The sequence below is a fragment of the Lepidochelys kempii genome, chromosome 4 (assembly GCF_965140265.1).
Source record: "Lepidochelys kempii isolate rLepKem1 chromosome 4, rLepKem1.hap2, whole genome shotgun sequence".
In the NCBI taxonomy this organism is placed as follows: Eukaryota; Metazoa; Chordata; order Testudines; family Cheloniidae; genus Lepidochelys; species Lepidochelys kempii.
The window spans coordinates 88611848-88628249 of record NC_133259.1 but is presented as its reverse complement, the minus strand read 5'-3'; the positions used below and the strand labels follow the sequence as shown (position 1 = coordinate 88628249).

At 42.3% G+C, this 16402-nt stretch overlaps 1 protein-coding gene across 11 annotated transcripts in view; it reads right to left on the bottom strand.

Annotated features, from left to right (window-relative positions):
* Positions 1-16086, bottom strand: part of CLOCK (clock circadian regulator) — a 97944-nt gene extending 81858 nt beyond the window's left edge. For 7 of the 11 annotated variants that reach the window (XM_073341994.1, XM_073342005.1, XM_073342003.1 and 4 more), the window contains exon 1: positions 15186-15391. The gene's annotated coding sequence lies outside the window, so the exon portion shown is untranslated. Of the gene's footprint in view, positions 1-15180; positions 15392-15423 lie in introns of those variants that run through there. The other 4 variants (XM_073341996.1, XM_073341998.1, XM_073342002.1 and 1 more) reach the window with 2 other exon arrangements.
* Positions 16087-16402: the final 316 nt, after the last annotated feature.

The window sequence follows — 16402 nt, the reverse complement described above, 5'->3', positions numbered from 1 at the left end:
TGCCTTAACATATGAATTTCCTAGTATTTTTTAAAAAAGAAACTGCATTGAAACAATACTAATGCTTTATAACTTGTGTCCTCTCTCTCCTACCACAATGACAATATCAACATGTCCTCAGATCCCTTTACTGCAGTGGTCTCCAGCCTTTTTATGACCAAGATCACTTTTTGAATGTAAGGACAACCCAGGATCTACCCTGCCCCTACACCAAGGCCCCGCCATTTCCCCAAAGCCCCACCTCACTAACTCCATCCCCCCATATCTCCGTCCCTCACTCACTTTCACCAGGCTGGGGTAGGAGTTTGTGGGGGAGGGCTCTGGGCTGAGCCTGGGGCAGGGGGTTAGGGTGCAGGAGGGGATGAGGGGTGCAAGCTCTGGGAGGGGGCTCAGCGATGAGGCTTGGGGTGCAGGAGGGGGTTTGGGGTGCTGGCTCCAGGAGGGGGCTCAGGACTGGGGTGGGGCCTCCCGCTGGGCAGCACTTACCTCCGGCACTGCAGCATGGCTGCTGTTAAGGTAACCTGCCTAACCTGGCCTCATGCCTGTCCCGGAAGGGGCCAACGCACCCCTGTGGCCCCTGGGGAGGGGAGGCGGGCAGCACGTGGCTCCGCACGCTGCCCCTCTCTGCAAGCACCACCACTGCAGCTCCCATTGGCCACAGCTCCCTGTTCCCGGCCAATGGGAGCTGCGGGGGCAGTGCTTGCAGGCATGAGCAGTGTCCGGAGGGAGACCCCTACTCTCCCACCCCCAGGGCTCCGCTGGCCACTTCCAGGAGTGGCGTGGGGCCGGGGCAGACAGGGAGCCTGTCTTAGCGGCAGCCCTTCTGGGCTGCCGGAGATCACGATCGACTGGGAGATCCTCTAGGATCAACCGGTTGATCGCGATCGACCAGTTGGTGACCACTGCTTTACTGTTTTCCTGTCTCTTTCTGAATGAAGGCCAAACTCTTCAACCCATTTCCAAGGGCTTGTCTACATGGTACATTAATACACCCAGTGGGGGTGTAAGTTCTAGTGTGCACCAACGTGTCACACACTAACTGGTCCATGTGGACCCTGCTGGCATGCACAAAAAGTTCATAGAATCATAGAATCATAGAATCATAGAATATCAGGGTTGGAAGGGACCCCAGAAGGTCATCTAGTCCAACCCCCTGCTCAAAGCAGGACCAATTCCCAGTTAAATCATCCCAGCCAGGGCTTTGTCAAGCCTGACCTTAAAAACCTCTAAGGAAGGAGATTCTACCACCTCCCTAGGTAACGCATTCCAGTGTTTCACCACCCTCTTAGTGAAAAAGTTTTTCCTAATATCCAATCTAAACCTCCCCCACTGTTTCAAACAGTACTACATTAACATGCATAAGGAAACTTTTAGTGCATGCCAGCAGGATCCAACAGGCCAATTAGTGTGCAGCATGCTGATGCACACTCGAATTTACATGTCAGCTGGTTTGCACTAGCACAACGTAGACAAGCCCTAAGTCTCTGCATAGGTCTTTTTCTGCCTATATCTTCCACCATTTCTCCATTTTTCACCTTGTAGCTTCTTCCCTTCATCAAATTTTTCAGTGATGTTTCCTACATCTGAAATGACATCCCTCTTCCTGTCATTGATCATTTTGCTTTTTCTGGCATCTCAAGCAACAAGAGTAGAAAATAGTCTGTTTAAAAGAAGTGTTTTGAGCTACAGAATTCTGAAGTGGGAAGGGAGGAGGGAAATATGCACAAGGAACTTAAAAGGAGGAGAAAAGACAACAAAGAAAAAAGAAACAAGTATAGAATAACATGACACTTGTACATGTAAGTGAGATTGGGAATATGCATGGGCAGGGGGTAAGATGCGCTCAGACGAATGCATGAGAACCAAGGGAGGGAAAAAAAGAGGAATGAATAGCTCAGCACGAGGACAAAAATGTTCAAGTTTTTAGGCAAATTGGATTGGTAACCAAAAAAAATTAAATTTCCCCACTAAAAATTTCCCACCATTTCTCCTCCAAATAGAAATAAAACCCTTATTTTTACAACATTACAATCATTGATTTTAGTCTACCTGAAACTCAAATCTTTCTCACAGTAGCCTAGAGAGTATTAGCAACAGGAACACTTTTGACATCCTACGTGAATCAACAGCAGTTCTCAATCTGCAAATCACAACTGCCAAAAATATCACAAGGTAGCTCATGCTGATTGCAACCAGTCCCACTCAGATCCCAGAAGCAACCCATGAACTGCTGAGTTGATTCACATTCTTAGAGACGCAGCACTTCCTTTGAAACATTAAGAATAAGATACACAAGAGTCGTGAATACGTATTAGAGAATGACCTGCAACATGTGACCTGTGTCTGTCACATCTGACTACAGAAAGAAAAAGGTTATGAGAATTCCCTGAATTTTTTTTTAAATGTATACACACACATTATATAGAGATCTTAAATATGTGCACGCATTCTTTCAGATTTCAAGCTCCCTGGTCACTCAGTTTCAGACCTAAAAGTTACAATTCTCCAAAAAAAAAAAACCTTCAAAAACAGACTCCAACGAGAAACTGCAGAATTGGAATTAATTTGCAAACTGGACAATTAAATTAGGCTTTAATAAAGACTGGGAGTGGATGGGTCATTACACAAAGTAAAAACTATTTCCCCATGCTATTCCCCCCCCACTGTTACTCAAACCTTCTCGTCAACTATTTGAAATGGGCCATCCTGTTCATCACTACAAAAGGTTTGTTTTATTTTTTCCTCCTGCTGATAATAGCCCACCTTAATTGATTGGTCTCGTTACAGTTGGTATGGCAACATCCATTTTTGTGTGTGTGTGTGTGTGTGTGTGTGTGTGTGTGTGTGTGTGTGTGTGTGTGTGTGTGTGTGTGTGTGTGTGTGTGTGTGTGTGTGTGTGTGTGTGTGTGTGTGTGTGTGTGTGTGTGTGTGTGTGTGTGTCTTCCTACTGTATTTTCCACTGCATGCATCCGATGAAGTGGGTTTTAGCCCACAAAAGCTTATGTCCAAATAAATTTGTTAGTCTGTAAGGTGCCACAAGTACTCCTCGTTTTTTTTTTTTAAACAAAATTAATGTCAGTAATGGAGAAAGTATAAATTGAGTGGAACTTCCTATATTAATGTAACTAACCTCAAGCTTCCTATTCCCAATTTTATTTTTGGATTGCTACCATTATAAATGCAATACTGGATCAAAGGTATCACTTGAATCATTTTCATGCGTTGTAGACTGCATCATGGTGATTTAATGTTAATCACCTATTAAAAGTTAATTTCTTACATTTTTGTTTTTTTATTGGAGATGTGATTTTCCATTTAATTGAAGACTGACTTTTGCCATGTGATTTAAGTTACACATTCTACTGGTTTTAACCTTCAGTTTACTAGTCTTTATTTGATCTATTGCTTCCATTCCAATACACTCAGCCAATCTAATATATTAGTGCCACTATTTACTGCATTTTGTCGTATTCTACCAAAATCAGCTTACGGAGGAGCCATGTTGCCATTTTTACTAACTCTGTCAACTTTAAATTTACTTTTTCTTTATATCACAATACTTCCTCACTTTCATTTTCTGTGAGCTACAAATCCACTATCACTATGCACACTGCTCTTCTATGCACTGTTCACCTATGCACTGTTCCTCACCACTTTTCTTCCCACCCCTCCTCACTATTCCTTTCTTCCTACCTCTTCACTCCTGTCCAATTCTTCCTCTTTCCCTTGTTTGTAATAACAAATAGGTACAATTAAATATTTCAATAATTTTAATTGAAATATATTAAGAACCAAGATGATGTTCATGGTAAAAGCAACCCCAATCAAATTGTTATAGCCTTTGTCCTGTCCTTATCCCAACTCTACCAGTAGCCTGTCACCTTTGCGTAAAGCCAAATTTATGTTCAATCCTGCAAACACACACAAGTAATTTTATTCAAGCAAATAGTCCCATTGAAGTCAATGGGATTACTTCTGTAACAAAACTACCAGAATGAATGCTTGTAGGAATTTTAGACCATAAACTTCTTTTGGCAGGGAATAGCAATCATGTGTTTTCGGTCTGAAAAGTATCATACGATAAAACAGTGCATATTAAAAGACTTCTCACATAGTTTACCCCAAATTGTCTTTTCAACGGCCTAGTTCTACAAAAGGATGTATGTCAGAGAACATACACCCACATGGATCTATTTGTGAATAAATCTTACTCCAGTACTGGCTTTATTGGGCTGTACTAACAGTTCATTATATTGATTTTGTCCTCTCTCGCAATAGGCTCTCTTAAAAGCTAAAGTGATCTTAGTCTACTCCAAAAATAAATTGTTTATTAAATCGTGACATATATAGCCCATGAAATCACTTACAGGTTCTAAAAATGATATTTAGAACAATTACATAAACATGGCTACCTTTTTTCAGACATGTAGAGCGTGCTCACTGTATATACAAACCCACAAGCTTGATTTTTCCTTTCCTTTCAAACAAAAACCTCTTATTAATAGAATCTCATATTGTAAGATCTATGTACTTTAACAAATAATAATGAAATTGATTTTCTAATTTCAATTTTGTTCATCAGAATATTGACACTGGATAGGGAACCTAACACAAAAGATCTGAATTCTAAATATGTGGGTGGGAATGGAAAGAGTACAAAACATGTAATGCTGAAGTTGTTGAAGGACTCAGAGAGCCAAAATAATTTTGTTGCTGCTACATAATACTAAATGCATAGGAACTATACAATACTCAGGACTTCATATTTATGGAAGCAGCTCTTTTCAATACTACTATTATCAACAGTTTACATAATTATACTATAGTTTTGTAAAATCTGTTATCTGCCTCAAACATCAAGTAGATTATATGGCTCTGGTGCAGGAAAAAAGGGAGAGTTCACAAAAATAAGGAACAAATAGTTACCTTTCCAAAATTTTTATATAGATAGACATATAGATATATAAACCTGATCCCATGAGAGAGGGGCAACAGTTACTTGAAAACAAAAGTGTGTTTCAAACTCCAAGGAAACCAATACCCTGAAGAAGAAAAACAAATTAATTCATATGCAAGATTAGAGGTTTTACCCCCCAAAAGTCCTCCAGTTATTATCTACAGTCAAATGATGGTATAATATTATAGGCACATAAATTGTGAAGACAAGCATTAGAATTTAGAAGTAGATTTGCTGGCACAAAAAACACTTGCATCTGCTAATCAACTAAAGTAGTTGGGAATTTAAAAATTTAAACATCTGTCCCTACGACTAACTGTGGGGCAAGATTTCAGGTGCAAATTTAAAAGCTGAACAGAGGACTCTTTGAAAATTCAGACCTTAATATTACAAATGTAATCCACATACTTAATGTAAATCCACTTGTAGAATATAAAACTCAGTACATCTGTTTCACACGTTCAGAAAACATAGTTTTACTCCATACAGACTATTTTTAAACTTCTGGAGAACACTGAGCAGATTAAAAAAAATTATGTTCACAATGTGAATCTGATCTAAGATTAGATTACTTACTTTTGTTTAAATTATACTGTACAACCTCAAGCAACTGCAATTAGGCCAAATTAGTGTTTAAAATCTTTAACACATACTTGCTGAACAATTTAATGGTCACGTGGATTACATGCTAGTAAAATGAATTTGTCTTTTTGCAGCTGCAAAACTTGAATACGAAAAATGAATCAATAATATTAATTTTTCATATCTAGTTAAAAAATACCACACAGACTGAAACACTACAGATCTTCAGACTGAAAATTAAGGAGCATAATTTTTATTACCCAACCAATCTGACTTACTATGGAAATAAAATAATAGAAAGCAAATAAACTTTGCTTCGCCAAAGGAAATATGAATCACCAACCAACCATGAAACTATAAACCATTCAGTAAAACCTAGAAATCATAACTATTGAACTGACATCGGTGAAAGACACCTTTTATACTTTTCTGCTGCAAAAGATTTCTAAACACAAAGCAAAAGATGAGAGTGCTATATTACTCTGAAATACGGTACTGTATCACCACAAGGTTAGGGACAGTTGAATGGCTTGGGTACTAACTTTTACTATCTCCAAGCTCTCTAAATGTCCATTTGGGTATTAAACTTTACATTTTGAAGATGCTGAAGCAATAGCCTGATTTATTGTTTTAATCCATCTCCTAATATCTTCCAGGTATTTTTATCATGGAAAAGTCATGACAGACACTATTTGATGTAAATGAAACAATTATGCAATTCTGCTTCTGCCCAGAAATATCATAGTATGGTTTTATCTTAAATGTCCTATTAATACACAAGTTTTCAACTCAAGGCAGACCACCACCATGACCCTCGAAGCAAGACGGATTCACCCTTGACACAAGATGACTAATGGTATAACATGGGCATAGCTCTCCCAAAGTAAGAGGGCTTTCAGTGCCACAGTGGTGAAAAGCTCATTGGCAGCATGTAGCTACTGTGACACAGGTAGGCCAGATGCCAGCTCTTGCCAAGGCTGCAGGCATTAGCTAAGAACCGACAAACTCATAACTGGAGCCAATACCAGTTCACTTGTGTGTTAGTTAGGCCATGTCTACACTACCACTTATGTCAGCAAAACTTACGTCGCTCAGGGGTGTGAAAAACCATACCCGCTGAGTGACATAAGTTTCGCCAGCATAAGTGGTAGTGTGCACAGTGCTATGTTGGCAGGAGAGCTTCTCCCGCAGACATAGCTACCGCTGCTCATTGAGGTGATTTTATTATGTCAACGGAAGAGCTCTCTCCCGTCAACATACAGTGGCTACACAAGTGATCTTACAGCGGTGCAGCTCCATCAGTACAGCTGTGCTGCTGTAAGGTAACTAGTGTAGACATGGCCTTAGTGTTGCTCAAAATATACATTAACCTTATAAGAATGTACTTAGTGTTTAGACTCTATCAAATGTTTATAAGTTGCTGTATGCATTAATCCTATTTGTAATATCTTTAGTTCATGCTATGGAAATAATTTTGAAAATGTTTGCTCTAAACTTGTAAACCCAGGTAGGAAGAGTGTTGTCAGAAGAACTATCAAAATGAGATGGGTCATCAAGGAACATTGCGGTACAAAGGATTCGGTAATTGCCCTATCACACTTTGGAAATGTTATGTGAAAGGAAGCTCGGCCTATGGACTGGAAGTCTGAATAAAGAAAATAAAACAGACACAGGAAACTTTTCCTTTTTTTTTTTTTTTTGCTGTTTGAACTCTCACAGGGTCAGAGACACCAAACTGAAGCCAGAGATTCCCAGGGTCTACCTCATAGTTCCACCCTGAAAGCAGTGGCGGATTAGCCATTGGGCCAACAGGGCCCATGCCCAGGGGCCCCAGGAAAATGGGCACCCCTGCACGCTGGCCCACTCTGCCCGTCCAGCACTCCTGCTGGGGAGCAGGGTTGGGGCATAGGGGCTTGTCATGCTCCACCCATCAGGTACTCCTGCCGGGAGCGGGGAAAGCCCCCACACTCCAAACCCACTCTCAGCAGGAGTGCCGGGTGAGCAGAGCAACACAAGCCCCACACCCCAACCTTGCTCCCTGGCAGGAGCAGCAGGGAAGAGTGTGGGGACTGCAGATGGAAGGGGTGGGAAGGGGCCCCCACTTGCTCTTGCCCAGGGCCCCCAAAAAACGTCATCCACCTCTGCTTAAAAGAGGCTTTGAATTGACAGATCACTCTAACTCGTCACTCTTAGGATTTAGATTGCAACTCATTTGTGCATATGGTTGCATGCTTCAGCCTGTAAATAATTAATTTCTTTTTCCTAGTTAATAAACCTTTAGATAGTTCATTACAGGATTGGCTACAGGCATTGTTTTTGGTCTAAGATCTAGGGTACCCAATCTGGTGTAAGTGACTCGAAGCAACCTGAATATTGTGTGATTTTTGGTGTAAGTGACCATTTATCATTAAGCCCAGTTTGTATGGTGGCAAGAGAGACTTGAGAGCCGAAGGGGACTGTCTGTGACTCCATGGTAGTGATGCAGGAGTTCACATTTGTTACTACCTTGGTAAAATCTAAGTATAGAACATACCACCAGTTTGGGGTATCTGCCCTGTTTTTGATATTCTGCCCTGAGGTAGGCACTCAGTGTCACAGGCCACTCCAGATTGAAATGTAGCTGTCACACAATCTAAAAAGTTTATTTTAGAAATCTAAAGCTTTCAGTGCTCATTATTTATTTTACTGTGCAAAGGCTTTTTTAAAAAGTGTATTTTGTGAATATTCAGATGCAGGATATGGACTCATGAGTCAAAAATGTGTCACTTTTTGATTAGGAAAGCAAGACATTTATAAATTTTTCCAAATACAATAAATATACCAAGATACCAGACTCATCACAATACATAAAGTAAACAGAGGGGGTTATGATAAAGGCAGGGGAGGGGAAGTGACATAGCTATCTTCAAGGCCTATGTTAATCATAAGCCTCTAAAAAGTCAGCCCAAATTGCTTTGAATTGTTTGGGCATTCCCTTTCACTAGATGTAAGGCCAGCCATACCACTGAGCCAGGCATCAATATTTGGTAGGGATCAATTTTTTCATTTTTGCAGGATTAAGTTTTTAGCAACCAAAGCTGCAGGTTGGAACCATGCTGCCTTGTTACAAGGTAATCTCTAAATATCAGGAATATATCCAAGAATAAAACTTAGCCTCCAATTTAGCATCCAATATCAAATTGGACATTTGACTGACCTCATACCAGAAATTCTTGACACAGGGGCACTTAATGTAGCACCAACTGAGTTACATTTCCAACAGCATTTGTGAGGCCCATTACCATTAGCTTATGCAGGGACCAGTATATTTGAGAAAGTGTCTTTTGGCAAATAAGCCACAGAGTCAGCTCTATAGTTTCATTTTTTAACAATAGACAGAATTGTATTCCATTGGGTCAGAGATAGATGTGTATCCAAATGTGTATTGTAAGAGGATACCACTGGCTGAGTAAATCCAGGAAGTTTCCTCCAAAATAATATATGATCTGGAGCTCCCAATGCATCTGGTCTAAATACACTAGTAAGTAAACACTTTAACTGGAGATACTTCCATGTTCCAGAGCAGAGTAAACCAAACTGTTACTGAAGATCTACACAAATGGTTTAAATTTATCATTGTCAATTATCTGTTACACAGTCATAATTCCTCTGTCCATCCAATCCCTCCAGATCCAGGTTTTGCTACTGATTTTAAGAACAGGATTGTTCCATATGACTTCTACAAGGAAGAATGGAGGGAAGCAGAACTTTTTAGCCAAGTTTGACCAAGTTTATATGACAGCCATCACTGGGAGAGCTCTGGAGCTATCAAATCTATAATAATCTGACAATGTCTGAAACACGTAGAGGATATACCAATTCTCATTCAATCTGAATCCAAGGTGAAGTCTGTGTGGTCATATGTAACATCCACAAAGATGCCTGGCTTAACAAAAAGGAGATATGATAATTTTCCAAATTGGGAATATTGGGGGAGCTGTAATTTGTTAAGAGCTGGTCTAGATTTCTTACCTGTACCCAAAGGAATGCTGAGAAAATATTATTGAATTTCTTAAAATGAATTTGAGGAACAGAAATAAACTGCTCAGGACATAGAAAATTCTGGGAAGAACATACGTTTTCAGTATACTAATTTTACTTGACAAACTGAGCATTAAACTCCATCTCTCCAAATCATTAGACACTTGGGCAATAACTAGTTCTATATTTATCTTAGGGATGCCCTGAATATTTTTGGAAAGCAGTATTCCTAAATATTTCAGATAAGAGGATTGCCACTGAAAGTCCCAATTTGAGAACAGTACTTTGTGGGTATACTGTTAGTGTCTAAGATTTCTGATTTACCCCAATTAATTTTATATCCTGAGAGGTGTCCAAACTTATTACCAGTAGTTAAAAGGTTAGGAATAGTAACCTGGAACACACATACAAATACAAGTTCATCTGCATAAAACACAATTTTGTTCTCTGTTTGGGCCACCCTGATACCATGAATATGTTTATTTGCTCAGATGGCAAAGGCTAAAGGTTCTAGAGCTAAATCAAACAGAAGAGGAGAAAGTGGGCAGCCCTGTCTCATATCTCTGTAATGGAAATGGGGTGTAAATAATACCATTGATAACTACCCTGGAAGTCAGGTTAAAGTATAAAAGCTTAAACCAAGCAATATATTGTTTACCAAATCCAAATTTTGTGCACACACAACAGATTGCCCACATAGCCTGGAACTAAGACCTTTACAGCATCTAAAGAAATGACAGCTAAGAGTTCTTTAGAATTTTTTGGAGTGGCAATAATATCATTTGACACACGTTATCTGAGCCACGTCTATTAGGAAGGAAGTCTACCGGATTTGTGTGTTGAATGTGAGACAGAACTTTGTCCAATCACACAGCAAGAGCTTTAGCTAAAATCTTAGCAACACAATTGCTTTAAAAAATTGTCTTGTAATTACTACATATTTCAGAGTAACAGCCGTGTTAGTCTGTATTCGCAAAAAGGAGTACTTGTGGCACCTTAGAGACTAACCAATTTATTTGAGCATGAGCTTTCGTGAGCTACTGCTCACTTCTCACGAAAGCTCATGCTCAGATAAATTGGTTAGTCTCTAAGGTGCCACAAGTACTCCTTTTCTTTTTGCGAATTACTACATAGTTCAAGGTCTTCCCCAGGTTTAGGAATAACTGAAATTACAGCTACTCATAGAGTAGGAGAAGAGTTTGCTCATTCTTGGTCTCATTGAACATATTCAATAACCTAGGTGTTAAAGTTTCAGAGAACTTTTTGTAAAATTCAGCTGGGAACCCGTCTGCACAAGGAGTCTTTCTGACCATCATATTTTTATAGCCTGAGTCAGTTGTGTGATTTCTAAACGGGCATCTAAAAGTTCCATCAGAGTCAGAGATTTGTGGCAGAGACAATCCACTACAAAAGTTATCTAGGGCATCTTTAGTGATTCCCTCTTCAGCTAAATATAGTTTTAAATAAAATTGTTGAAACTCTTTATTAATATCTGACTGTTGTATATAATTTATTGCTACTATCGCGAATAGCATCTCTCTCTCTCTCGCCAGATTCCCAGTAGTTTTGCTTCAAAAAGAATAAAGCAAACTCTGCCTTTTGGGACAGAAGTTTATTCATTTCATAGTTTAGACTGATGAGAATTCAGAGTTTCTCTGGGGAGGAATTAGAAGCACAGTCTACATCCAAGGCCTTAATTTCCTTCACAAGGGTATCAATTCTATGTTCTCTCCATTTCTTTCTAAACATGGCATAAAAGATGATATGGCCTTTGATGAAGGTTTTAAATGCTTCCCAAAGTGTGACAACTGATGAAACTCTGGAGGTATTTGTTTTAAAGAAAAAGTTCCAACTCTTGCTGGACAGAGTTAATAAATGATGTATCAAACAGCAGAGAAGCATTTAATCTTCACATTTTAGTTGAGGGTGCATACTCTGGGGACCTAAAAGACATATGTATAGGAGCATGGTCAGATATGCCATTGGTACTGTTGTTATAATGAGTGACAGAATTGATCAAGTCTTGTGACACTAAGAAACAGTCCAATTTTGAATATGTTGAATGAGCTGCAGGGAAAAAAAAAAGATATAGTCTCTGGTCATAAGATTACCCCATCTCCACATATTTTTTGAGCCTAAATCTGCTATGTATGTAAGGTGTACTCATGTATTTTAGTTTTTATATGGAGAAGGAGAAGATTTATCAAGTGCTTCATCTAGAGTTAGGTTAAAGTCTCCAGCTATGATAATAGGATGGTGTCCCATGTCATTTATACTCATAAAAAAATTACGACAAAATTGGGTCATCCTGGTTTGATTTTAGAATTGTCAATTTCAGCCTTGAGGATAGTAAATCTGACCTCACTGTCAGATAAGATGTGCTCAGAATATTAAAATTCAACTTTTTATGTATTAGTATACCAATGCCCCTCACTTAAGAATTAAAGCAACTGGAAACTGAGAGGCATATGCAATCTTTATTCAGTTTACAAGCTTCAAATTCTGGCAAAGGTGTTTCCTGGAGCATGGCAATGTCAACCTTCTTTTTTTTTAAAAAGCACTGAGTATACTTTTTCCTTTGTGTTATTAAAACCTTTTATATTGCAGGAGACATTTAATTATCAGAACCATCCTTGTTAAAATATACCAGATAAAATATAAAGTCACTTTACGAATAAATGAGAAATTGCAAATTTTCCTGAGCAGCATACAGTTCTAGAATATCGAAGCAGCAAAAGTTATATAAACCAGGGGCAGAGTGTTGCTTCCCAGTACATATTCTAAAAGGAGTGGGAAGAAAATTTCCAGCATGGGAGATAACAGGAGGGGGCAAAAAGGGGACTTAAATATGTGGAAAAAACAAAATGGAAAAGATTGTGAAGAGAAAAATATACATGAGTGCCATACAATCAAGAAGAATCTGTTTAAACAATCCAAAAACAAACACTTGACATCCAGAGAAGGCAGCCAGACCAGGTGAAACTTGAAGATCCTCACAGCCCCTGGGGCCTCAAATCATTACAGCTACAGTAATCACCTAATTCCAATAGAACCTTCCCATTGAGTTCTACCTGTAACTGGTCATTCACAGGTGGACCCTGGTATGGAGCCCCACTGACCTCAGTGAGACGCTTCACAGGGAGATCAGCCTACAACTACATGAGCAAATAACCACTCTTTGACAGTCTTAAATTATTTGACTATATGTTAAATTAGCCACCAGAGAGCGTTTAAGTAGTCCTAAAAATGTAAACAAAATTTACAAAAAGTAAAACACAAATATACATAAAATTACAGAGCTCCAAGAAAACATTCATCGTTCTTTATGTGAATGTGTAAAGAAATTGAAACAAGCAATAAGTGAGAATCAGCTGTATAATGTTTGAGCCTGGCTGTTAACCACGGACCTGAAAATTAAATTTTTTGTTCATGCTATTCTGTAATAGTGCAAAGCAATTTTTTCAGGAAAATATTGTACTACTAGGCTGCATGATTGTTTTTCTTTTAACAAGTTTCAGAGTAGCAGCCATGTTAGTCTGTATCTGCAAAAAGAAAAGGAGTACTTGTGGCACCTTAGAGACTAACCAATTTATTTGAACATGGTCTTAAACTGTTGAGAAACTTGTTAAAAGAAAAGGAGTACTTGTGGCACCTTAGAGACTAACCACGAAAGCCTATGTTCAAATAAATTGGTTAGTCTCTAAGGTGCCACAAGTACTCCTTTTCTTTTAACAAGTTTCTCAACAGTTTAAGACCAACTCCAAGATGCACAATTATCACAATTTAACAAGAACACCTGATATCATAAAAATAAATATATTTGAGACATATATGTTATTTTTCTTGGAATCTCCATAATGCTAAGAGATCTCAGAAAAACAAAATGTTTCAACTGTTAAACAAAAACCTCCAATCAAAATAGCTTTTAAACAAACATTCTCCTTGCTGTATTTAAAACTCCAATAAGGGGATAATGAGAACCTGAAAATTAAACTGACTGTAAACTTCACTGAGTTTCAATTTCCAAGTTGAGAGAAATACAAAAAGAATGCCAAGTAAATTAGGATCCCAATCCTACAATGCACATGCTTAATTGTATGTGCGCCATTTACTAAAATCAGAGAGGCTACTTACATGCTTGAACTTAAGCATGTACAAAAGTGCTCGCAGCACTGGGGAATATATTTGTAAAATCTTGACTTTTAATAATTTACGGTGTTATTAATAAATACTGCTTAGACACCATGCTGAAACAAAGTAAAATTTCACAGTAACAGCCGTGTTAGTCTGCATTCACAAAAAGAAAAGGAGTACTTGTGGTACCTTAGAGACTAACCAATTTATTTGAACATAAGCTTTCGTGAGCTACAGCTCACTTCATCGGATGCATACTGTGGAAACTGCAGAAGACATTATATACACAGAGACCATGAAACGGTATTTTCATCCGATGAAGCGAGCTGTAGCTCACGAAAGCTTATGCTCAAATAAATTGGTTAGTCTCTAAGGTGCCACAAGTACTCCTTTTCTTAAAGTAAAATTTATTCATTCAACAAAATTTAATTTTTCACAGTACCCTTCACTTCAGTCTCTCTGCTATAACAGGATTTAAGCAACTATTTCTAGACTGAAATCGCTGTACAAGCATTAAGTATTATAATGACTAATGATGTGAATCATTTTGGGATTTAGAGACAGATCCTGCAAGCTGATCCAGGCAAGTGGACGCCTTGGGGCCCCATGAAAGGGACGTGCCTACGTTTATAAACCTTCTCTCGGGCCAGCAGCTCTTCATTCTATGGGACCATTGGTTTCCGGGACTGGATTCACGAGTTGCAAACGTCAGTTGTCCTGTTACTTCGCACGCCACTGAATTTCATTCCAATTTAACACTGACACTAAGAACACCCCGCCCCGCCCACGACAGGCCATGGGCGATCACTCCACCAGCAGCCCGCCGCCCGGTTTTATTGTCCATCCTGTGCCGCAGACAAGGCTGCTCCTGGCCCTACGGCTGCGGCGGACAGGCTCGGCTCCCGGCCGGCAGGGTGCTGCGAGGATAACCGCGCTGAGCGGCGCAGACCAGGCTGTCCCCGACCAGCTCCGGCAGCAGGGAGAGCCCCTCTGACAGCGGGGGCAGTGCGGGCGGGGAGAGCCGCTCCCGGCTGCACAGACCGGACGAGACGCCGCCCACGGCTCCAGGCGCGAGAAAGAAAACAAACAGGGTCCCGGCTCCAGCGCCAGCCCGCGCCCCGGGCAGGTGGGGAGCTGGCAGCTCGGAGCGTCCCGCCCCCGCCCTCGGGGCGGCGAGAGCAGGCGGAGCCCGGCCGGGCGCCGGGCCAGCCGGGCAGGGCTCCAAACGTGCTGGGAGTTGTGACAGGAGTAAAGTGGGTCACAAGGCCTAGCGGGTCCCTTATGAAACAGCCCCTGCCCTGCCCCGCCGGGGAGCCCCAGCCCCAGCCCGCGCCCGGCCCGACGGGCAGCCCCTGCCGTGCCCACCCCCCGCCGCTGCCCTGGAGACGGGAGCCCCGCCAGGACTGTCAAACTTTAATGGCTCCCCGGCCGGGATCCGGGGGACCCCGCCCGGCCACAGCTGCCCCGCCTGCCCTTGCAGCGCGCACCTTACCCGGCTCCCCGCGCCGCCTGACCACTCTGGGCTCCTTGCAGTGTGCGAAGCCGCTTCCTGCGCTTAGTCCCAAACCCACCGACAGATCCTCCTCCAGCAGCAGCCAGGCCTGTGATTCCCTCACCGCCACCACTGCGCATGCGCCGCCAGAGCCTACCGGCAACAGCAGCCACCGGATTGACTAAGCCCCGTGCCAGGGCGCGTGCGCCAGGCTGCCGCGGCTGGGCCTGTGATTTACCTTCGCCGCTAAGGGGCATGCGCAGCCTCCCACCGCGGCTTGCGGCGACTCTGCAGCAGTGCCGCCTAGCTGCGGCGCGGAAAGCAGCTCTGTACGCGCTCGCAGCCTGTGTAGCGGGACCCGGCTCCCTGACCTCAGATCACCCCGGCAGAGATGCGGGTGGCTCTGTGAGGAGAAAATGGCGCCTTTTCGCTGGGCTGAGCGGGCCGGCGCGGCTACAGAGACAGGGGCTGCGGGGCGGAGGGCGCTCCCTTGTGCCTTGGTGGGTGGGGACCGCCCGAGCGGGTCCCAAGGCAGTTACATCACCCTGCCCAGCACTATTAGCGCCTTTGGGGGCGGGCCCCCCAGCCGCCTCACACCTACGGCTCGTGAGGCAGCGACTGCGGGAGACCCTGGGGCTGGGGGGGTCTGACAGCAGAGTCCCGGTGAGCCCTGGCCTTACTGTTAACCCTGCCTCAGGCACTGCCCCGCTCTGCACCCCAGGAGGGCTGGCGAAATCCCCGCTGCCCTTGCCGCCTCCAAGCGCCTCAGCAGCTGCCGCGTGGGAGGAGGAAAGGCACGGCGCGTGCTGCCTGGGGCCGGCGTAGAGCCGCTTGGAAGCCCTTCGCCGCTCACTGCAGCCCTGCCTCACGCGCCGCCCTCCCTGGGGTAGCTGGACGCTTCGCTCCCTTTAATGAACCTCCCCTCACGTCACCCCTGGGAAAGGCGCCTCCTGTTATACAGAAGTACAGACGAAAGCTGGAGTCCCGCTGCGCAGGCCCAGAGCGCGCAGCGTCACTGCAGGTAGCCGTAGTTGAAGAGAAAAAAAAATCACAGTCTGCGCCGGGTAGGAGGCTGCGCATGCTCAGAAAGGAGAGGAGCTTTTATTGAGTTGATCGCAGACTTATAACTCATATAAAGGCGCTTTATACGGCAGGTGATGATTCCCGGCCCCCCCTCCCCGAATAGCTACATCAATATAAAGTACCTTTACACAGAT